Source organism: Triticum dicoccoides, chromosome 2B (assembly GCF_002162155.2).
Source record: "Triticum dicoccoides isolate Atlit2015 ecotype Zavitan chromosome 2B, WEW_v2.0, whole genome shotgun sequence".
Lineage (NCBI taxonomy): Eukaryota > Viridiplantae > Streptophyta > Magnoliopsida > Poales > Poaceae > Triticum > Triticum dicoccoides.
In genome coordinates this window covers 161,998,370-162,007,635 of record NC_041383.1, presented here as the reverse complement: position 1 = coordinate 162,007,635, position 9,266 = coordinate 161,998,370, and the positions used below count along the sequence as shown (strand labels likewise).

General features: G+C 46.2%; 2 long non-coding RNA genes across 3 annotated transcripts; both read left to right on the top strand.

Moving 5' to 3' along the window:
• Positions 1 to 5,243: 5,243 nt before the first annotated feature.
• LOC119367450 lies at positions 5,244 to 5,816 on the top strand. Its single transcript, XR_005176313.1, has 3 exons — positions 5,244 to 5,290; positions 5,389 to 5,563; positions 5,665 to 5,816. It is a non-coding gene; the product is annotated as an uncharacterized LOC119367450 (long non-coding RNA).
• A 1,181-nt stretch (positions 5,817 to 6,997) lies between these two features.
• LOC119367449 lies at positions 6,998 to 8,119 on the top strand. Of its 2 annotated transcripts, XR_005176311.1 has the most exons (4): positions 6,998 to 7,238; positions 7,342 to 7,445; positions 7,528 to 7,679; positions 7,753 to 8,119. It is a non-coding gene; the product is annotated as an uncharacterized LOC119367449 (long non-coding RNA). The 2 variants fall into 2 exon arrangements; XR_005176310.1 differs by having other exon boundaries at positions 7,528 to 8,119.
• Positions 8,120 to 9,266: the final 1,147 nt, after the last annotated feature.

Sequence of the window (9,266 nt, the reverse complement as noted above, 5' to 3'; positions counted from 1 at the left end):
CCCCTCAAGTTGAAAGGACCAGCTCGACATTGGTTGAAAAGCCTCCCCGAAAACTCAATTGGAAGTTGGGAGGAACTTGAGGACGCTTTCAGGGCAAATTTCCAAGGGACCTATGCCCGACCCCCGAATGCAGACGATTTAAGTCATATAATACAACAGCCCAGAGAGTCAGCCCGGAGAGTCAGCCCGTAAGCTTTGGAACATATTTCTCACTAAGAAGAATCAAATTGTTGATTGTCCGGATGCCGAAGCCTTAGCGGCCTTCAAGCATAGTATACGGGACGAGTGGCTTGCCAGACACCTCGGCCAAGAAAAGCCAAGGACGATAGCGGCCTTAACAAGCCTTATGACCCGCTTTTGTGCAGGCGAGGACAGCTGGTTGGCCCATAGAGGCACCAGCGACCCAGGCACATCCGAAATTCGAGATGGCAACACTACAAAAAAAATACACTTCCATGATGATACGTGTTTGCCAAAGTAGGTCACGTTTTTTGTCATGCATGTACATCCATGACGATTTTATGACAGAATCAAGATAGTCATACCCGTGATGTCGTAGAAGTGTTCCATGACATTACCAAAATTATCATCATGGAAGTGTCCACTTCCATGACGATAAATCGCGCATCACAGAAGTGCTTTCATCAAGGGTGACCGACACGTGGCATCCACCGTAATGGTACGCCGTTAAGCTATTGGGTTGAGTTTTGGATCCGATAACCCGTTAACAGCCCCGACCAATGGGGATTTTCCACGTGTAAAATCATCATTGGCTGGAGGAAACACGTGTCGACTCATCGCTGAGACAGATGTCATCCACTCATTGGACAGAAGGCACAAATGATACGTCGACATGTGGCACGGCCCATCAAGTTTAAATGGGCCGGCCCAACTAAAGGCCCACAAGATTTTGCGGACCATAATGGGCCGGCCCAACTAAAGGCCAACGAGATTTTGCGGACTATAATGGGCTGGCCCAGCTAAAGGCCCAGAAGATTTCACGGGCCATAATGGGCCGGCCCAGGTAAAGGCCCACAAGATTTGTGTGTGCCATAATGGGCCAGCCCAGGTAAAGGCCCACAAAATTCTTGCGGATCATAATGGGGCCAGCCCAGCTAAAGGCCCACAAGATTTCGCCGACACTAATGGGTCGGCCGAGCTATAGGCCCACAAGATTTTGAGGACCCTAGTAGGTCGGCCCATAACTGGCTGCCATGTTTTGGGCCAAATGCCGGGCCATATTTGATCCGGTCCATTAATGGCCTGCCACGTTTCGGGCCTAATAATGGCCCATATGAGATCCTGCCCGTTAAAAGCCTCCCACATTCTGGGCCAAATCACGGCCCAGATCAGGTCCGGCCCTTTAAGAGGCTTTGGCCTTATTATGGCCCATATCAGATTCGGCCCGTTAACTGGACGCTATGATTTTGGGCCCACTTGCAAAAGGCCCATTTAGTAAATCAGCCTGATATTAGTTTCGTCCTGTTAAGGGCCCGTTTAACATTTTGGCCCTATATTAATTTCGGCCTGTTAAAAGCCCGTCATATAGTTGGGCCTAACTACGGCCCGGTTTGCATCCGGCCTGCTCGCAGCCGATATGATTGGGCCAAACAAGGACCGAGACAATTTTGGCCTGTTAAAAGCCCGTGATTTGATTCACACAATCATGGACCGGGGTCCATTTCGGGCTGCTGCCGGCCCGTGAGCTGTTCGGCACGTTTCAGGCCCAACCTACTTCTCCGCCTCCTAAAAGCCCATTGAGTTTTCTTGCGAAAAGAGGGCCGGGGGTTACTCGGCCTATTAAAGGCCTGAATCTACTAGTGAGCCAGTTTGACCGGTCCCATGATGCGGATCATACATCGTGATTGCATGACGGCCCGATTATGTACCGTAATTTTACGGTTCGGCTGCTTTACTATGAAGACAGGATATATATACAGTAAAATAACTGCAGCATCGTGAATAAGAAAAAACCTAGACTATACAATAAATAAATTATGGCATATTACATCCACTGGGCATCAAAGTTTGCCACTATGATAATAAAGCACAAGCAGACAGCAGATTACATACACTGGGCATCAAAGATCGCCACCAGTGCAATTAAACACGCCGACAAAATAATATACAAAACCGACAACACTTCAATAGAGTTCAAGAAAGGTTAGCCCTGCTCGGGAGCTGCACCGCAAGCAGCTGAGCAAGTTGATGAGACTACACTTGTTTGACACTTATATCCTCCTCACACTGAAAGATAAACAAGCAGACAAATGACAGGTTTTGCACATATAAGTATCAGTGCTAACAATTCATCATATTTCTTACTGATGAATAAAGTGACACAATTTAAAAATGCATTAACACAATATGGTATTGTTCAGGTCAAGACATGGCAGGAAATGACATTGTGAAGGAGTTGGCAGCTTCACGATACCACTGGATTACAGATCAAGAACTCATAAGTATCAATGGTTAGTGTGCTGTCAATTTATCCCATTCCAGATCAACAAATAAAGAGACGGTTTAAATAATAGTAGACTGATATGACATTGTTCATAGTTAAGACATTGCAGAATATGACATTGTGCTGTAGTGGGTAGGTTCACCACACCACTGGATTACGGATGAAGAACAAAAGCATACATGTAGTGCAAAAGAAGATCACTTGCTCTATATAGTTTAATTTACATGGTATGAAGAAGGAACTTGGTTGTACAACTGAAAACTTAAATTGAGAAGGACAAACTTTTGTTTATGAACTACTCCCTCCGTTCCTAAATATATGTCTTTTAGAGATTTCAATATGAACTACATACGGATGTATATAGACATAGTTTAGAGTGTAGATTCACTCGTTTTGTTCTGTATGTAGTCCATATTGAAATCTCTAGAAAGACTTATATTTAGGAACAGAGGGAATACATAATAAACTTTAAACATGCAATTTGATGTAAACACAAAAAATAAACAGATGTTGCATTCATGCCTAACAAAATATACACAACAAAGTTTGAAGGCTTGAGAAGGACAAACTTACATTACTGGTGAAGACAGGCTCTATAAAGCCCTTGTCCATGCTGATGGGGGGGGGGCAATTCAAGAAGTTTACCACAGAATCTTCTTCATAAGCATTGCCTTTATTCTACATTTTGTTAAGAGTACTAGTTGACCCGTTGCGCCAAATGACGCAGAGACCTGCTGATTCCATGTTAGCGATGAAAATGAATCCATGGTTTAATTGATTTTGTTAGGGGCAAGCACATATAACAACAAATTTAATCTCTCTTAGTTGGGTAAAACAGGTAGCATAGAGTTCTATGTGAAACAAAATCTAATCCCCTTTAGTATGAAATAAAACTACGTGTATCTTTTTGATTACATGTGCGCATTGTAAACAAACATATATTAGTTGTTTTAGTTATGGGCATGCACATACGACACCAAATTTAACCCCCTTTAATAAAAAAATATAGGTATGTTGTCTACAATAAGATATACATGCACATTTTACTTTGGTAGGGTGGAGTCTCATTCAAAACCACATGTGTTGAAAATATATGGTTTTTTCAATAATCTTCTGTTTGAGCAAGTACGCACGGTAAAAATTTAGACCCGTTGCGCCAAATGGCGTTGAGGCCCCCCGAATCCATGTTAGCGATGAAAAAAAACATGGTTTAGTTGGTTTAGTTGTGGGCAAGCACATATGACAACAAATTTAACCCCTTTAATAAAAAGTTGCACCTTGTCTAAAATGAGATGTACATACACATTTTAATTTGATAGTACAAAGTCTCATTGTAGCCAAATTAAAGTACACATGTGTTCCTGAATGTCCAGAGAGAGAAATTTCCACGCAGAAATCATTGCAACACACCAATAAAACACCGCAGGTCAGGACAAAAGTAACCATACTATACTATAATATACCATCAATTCAAGTTCTTGTGTGATTGATTAGCTGTCCGAGCCCCGCTGGAACAAGACTATCCAAACTCCTCACCATGTAGGACAGAAAAAAGATGATGGAACATAAGGCCGGAAGGCCCGACAAGAGATGTAGGTCATCCTAAGCGGGATAGTAATTATAGGACAACCGCTGGTATAATTCTGTGTAAAGATGGAAATCAAAATCAAAATAATCTTTTAGTGCTTTTGACCCTGAAGCATCTCAATATTCATGGAAAGAGATGGTGTTAAAGATGCAAATACAACATGTACTGCTAAAGAAGCCACACGTGTCTTCTGCCTTGTCTGTCATTTCTACTATTATTAAAAGAGCAAACATGAATTCTCCTAAAACCATCAAACTTTGTGTACCCAAATTAATCAGTACCTTTGGATCTAATCCACTTAACTAAATCTGAGGGTCCTAATTGTTTTGGTGGTCTGCCATCAGATAAAATGGTTGAGATTCAATGTTCTGCCGGATCAATCCCACGGCGAGTTTTTGCCTACGTCCATGCAGTTAATTCTCCCGTAATTTACTCTCCTTCGAATCATGCATTAATTGCTGGCCATTCGTCCATCGTCCATACAGAGAGAGAAATAGTAGGAGTAGATTGCATGCTTAGACAGAGAGAGAGACGTCCCGCATGTCAAGCGATTGCATGCAAAGAGCAGTTTTTCCTATCCGTAATTTCCTCACTTTCCAGATATGCCCATTTAGATCTCTACTCCTAATGGAGCAGTTGGTAGGATTGCGTCCATGGTTTATTTTCGTCTGGTTATATTTCGTCTGGTTTATTTTCATCCGGTTTATTTTCGTCTCATATCCCACCACCATATCTCCTCACATTGATTTTTTTACCCTCACAATAAAAACTTTCCTAACTTTTCCAAAGTTTCCTAACTAGACACGTTATAAACGGGCATGTACCGATAGCACGTTATCAATTAATAAAATTTTGTTTTATGACAATCAATTCCAAATCCTAATTTTCCTAATGCATCGATCTTTGCCTTTTTTAAGTAGTTATTTTGATAGGGAGGGTTTAGCCACGAAAATCATCCCTCCATCGTCGGATGCATCCCTCACCCACGTCGCTGTTGCAGGATCTTCATCCGTCATCCTGAGCAATTGGGGCGGCGATGCGGGCGAGCTTCACGATAGTGGGGAGGACCAGGCCGCGGTGAAGGCAGGTCATGCGCTCCTCACGCTCCACGAATGGAACCTGCGCACGGAGGCGGTAGCGCGGGGTGGCAGCCGGCAATGAGGCGGCCGCGCTACGTGACGAGCTACGGATCCCCCTTTGTGATGTTTTGGCATCGCTCCTTCATCGCACATCCTCAGGTTCCTCTTGCCCTTCCCTTCCTCTGTCCTCCTCTCCCATCTCTATGCTTTCACGTGCATCCAGTTTTGATTCCTCGTGTGATATATACCAAACATAGGTACGTCAATTCACTTCCTTCCCTTCCCTTCGTCCCTCGGTCCCACGCTCGTGGCGCTGAAGTGGTGGCAACAGGCGATGGCGGTGGTGTCGCTGATGGCGGCGAGGACAGCATGTGGCAGCTCCCGAAGCATGAACACGACCGCACCTCGGGCCTGCCGTCTGCCAAGATATGGGTGAGTTCTCGTGCTGCCAACCATAAACCCTCATGTCCTACAAATTCCTCAAACCCTACCGTCTTGATCCCGTCCACGCTCTGATCCAAAGGACGATGCAGCTCTGGCCGATTGACAATGGAGGTTTGGGATCCTTCCTCTCAGCACCCACTCCTGGAAGAATCAGCGGTGCGCCACGCCGATTGAACCCCGTCGAGATCACTCGCCAAGATTGCTATTCTGAAGTTTATTGTAAAGAAAGTGAAGAGTGAGACAGGATTCGTTTATTTTCAACCGGTTTATTTTCAACCGGTTTATTTCCATCAAATTACCCCCACCCCCACGCCCACCCACCGAAACGCGCCCAGCGAACCGGGGAGAGATCCATTGATTTGGCTAAGGTAGGAAAGAATCTATTATTTGTTTGCTAAAGCAAATTGCATTAATGGGAGAGATCCGTTGATTTGGCTAAGGTAGGAAAGAATCTATTATTTGTTTGCTAAAGCAAATTGCATTAATGAAAGAGATCCGTTGATTTGGCTAAGATAGGCAAGAATCTATTATTTGTTTTCTAAAGAAAATTGCATTAATGAGAGAGATTTGTTGATTTGGCTAAGATAGACGGTTTTGAGTAAAGTTATCTTTACTGTAGACATATAATGACAATTAATCAAGTATCAACATCATTGCATGCTTATTGTGTGGAATGTGTGTCCCAATGTTGACAGAAGGTATAAAAAGATTGTCTTGAAATTATTATTGTCTTGGGAAGATATTGCCCTGAATTCTCATTTCTCATCAGAAATTTAGTATCCATTTTCGTTGATCTTATTTGCAACATGTACAAGTCAGTAATAATCTAAGGGGGTGCCCTACCGGAGAAGATTATGATAGTTGGACAAGAAACTTGGTACTGTCGTGTAAGGTAAAGGTAGGAGAAATAGGAGATAAAAGCATGCATGGTGGGAGAAGGAAGTCGAATGTCGCGTGGTAGCTCAGACATGGAGTGTGGAAGAAAGACAATGACGAGATGTATGTATCTACTAGATCATGACCATGAGATATCATCCCATAGAAATGACCTTTGACTCTCATGTCACATGAATTTTCTCTTTGTATATATATATTTGTTAATCCGTGGCAACGCACGGACACTTAGCTAGTATATTATAACTGAGCACTTTTCCCGTTCTCTCAGACCATTAACATTTTCAGCCTTGGGATTGTCAGTTTGGGATATTTCCGGCCGTTAGATTAATTGCGAGTCGCACCGAGTCTCGTTTCGTTCGCAATACCGATCGCTGACGATCCTGGGCCGCTGCTCCGTTAACATTTTTGGGCGTTCTACGTTAAATTAGGCCCAATGGGCTGTGCCAGTCTCCCCACGTGTGAATGCACGAGAAAAGGAAAGGGATCGAGACCCCCTCCAAACGGATGAGCTCCCCCAACCCTTGGCGTGCGTGTCGTCCGACGCGATGGACGGCGCCTCGCCAGGGGACTGCACGGGATCCGCTCGTCTGCCGCGCTGTGCTAGGGTTTGATCCACGCGATGGCTCCATGGCGACTGTGCTAGGGTTCTACTAACGCGACGGCCCCATGGCGGCTAGGGTTCTACCGACTCGACGGTCGGAGCCTCACCGGGGGGACTGCACTGGATCCGCTTGTCTGCCTCCGCCAGGTCTGTTGCACGCCCTAGGTACGCTCGCCGCTGCGATGATATCCCCGTACCCGAGGCGTCACCTTTAGATATCTCCGTCCCGTGTGCCTTCTCTTGATCTGCCCCTTTGTCTTGCTGGCAGGGTTGTGTTTAGATTGCAGTGTGAGCGTACAATGTGGAGGGGATAGCAAAACAGGGAGGCCGGGCGAGTTCCTTTTTTCTGGGACTCTTTTGTAGAGACTCCAGGTAAAATTAATTTGTTCTTTTTTGTGCTGGAGGTAAAATGATCTTAAGTCCACTGTATGTTCCTCCTCCTAATGCTACATAGGTGGAGAATAGAATGCAGTGCATCCCCATATGTTTCATTCAGCGGCAGCGGCGAGGAGCCCATCGTTTCTGTTTCCACCTTACACTCGTGGACACCCATGTCTTCTTTGCCTGCCAAAGGCTCCAAGCCCAGACCTAGGCGTGGTTGTACTGGTGAGTCCCTTTTCAATGCCCCCGCTCCTTTCCATCCCTGTTTATGGGCAGTTCATGTGCTGGTATTTCTTAGCTCGCGGATCGAGATAAAAGACTGGAAGAGATTGATTCATTCATTAAGATCCAAAGACACCAAGGTTAGTTTCTGTCTTCAGATCTCTTCTTTAGTTATGACTGATTTTCCATGTTAAGAATAAAATTTTTGCATGGTATCTTTGTCGCGGAGTCATTTTACTAAAGATAACCTTGTTAAGAGGAATTGGCATGGAAGTACGCAATGTGTCTTCTGTCAGCATGATGAGGCAATAAAACATTTGTTCTTTCAATGTAAATTGACTCGTACCCATCAAGAGTCTACATTAAGGCATGACCAGTAAGTCAAAATTCGAATCAACTTCTAAGTTCACTAGACACAAGACAAATCCCAGCTCTCCTCTACTACCACTTTACATTCTTGCAAAAAGTCTGCTCTCCGATAACTGAGTAATGATACGGTCGAGTATTTACAAATTTAAGTTTCATTCATCTTGCGTACATAGCTCTATATATATTTACAAATATAATATCATTTAATTGTCAAAATAGACGGGTGCGGCAACGCGCGCCATCGATGATCTAGTACCTAATAAGGTTAACGCAGTTCCAGGCACAAGGGCATCGACGTTCGTGGAGAGTGCGAGCACGTTAGCGGGAGGTGACCATCGACGGCGCCATGGCCCGGATGTCCAAGCCCGAATGGCGTCATTCCAGCCCGCGACATCCTACCTCACGCTGCCCCGGAATGCCGGCGCGACCCTGGGCTCCTCGAGCGAGATCCGTGTGTTGCCTTAGAGCATCTTCAGTCGTTGGTCTATTAGGAGGGGCTAAAAATCGTCCAATGGGGACGCACCGGCGCTAAACCGCGAGCTGGGGGCGTGATGCACCCCAGCCGCGGCGCCCACGTTTTTTTGAGAAACTTAAATTCGACGCAAACACAACACAAATTCAACGCAAACTTCGGCGAGTCCGTTCAAATTTAAACATATTTTACAAAAAAAGAAAAAAAACTACTAGGGCTGCTCCTCGCCGTCTCCATCGCCGCTCCTCGCCGCCCGCCCATGCGGTTCTACATGCAGGCTATAGAACCGCGTGTAGTCGCCGCGTCCCTGCTGCATCCCTCCCTCGGTTGGTGCGGCGGGTTGGACGGTCCGGGGGCGTCCTCCTCGTCGTTGTCGCTGTCGAGGATCACGACGCCGTGCTCGTCCTCGCGCCCGCAATTGCGGGCTTCTATCTCCTCCAGGGCCCGGTGCTGCCGGACAATCTCGTCGCGGAGGTAGTTGTCCCGCGCCCATTGTAGCGCGTCCTCGTCGGAGAAGCCGCGCCGGGCTATCTCCTCGTACTCCGGCGGGAGGCCTGGCTCCAGCTTGGGCTCGACGAGAATGAAGCGGCCGGAGGGGGGAGGGTGGAGTCGCCGATGCGGACGCCGGAGCTGCGGGTGCGCGTGCTGATAGGCGTGTCCTGGGGCTCCGGCTTGACGGGGCGGAGGCAGGGAGATCCGGACGAACGGCCGGACAAGGAGGAGGACGCCCCGGGACGCTCCATGCGCCT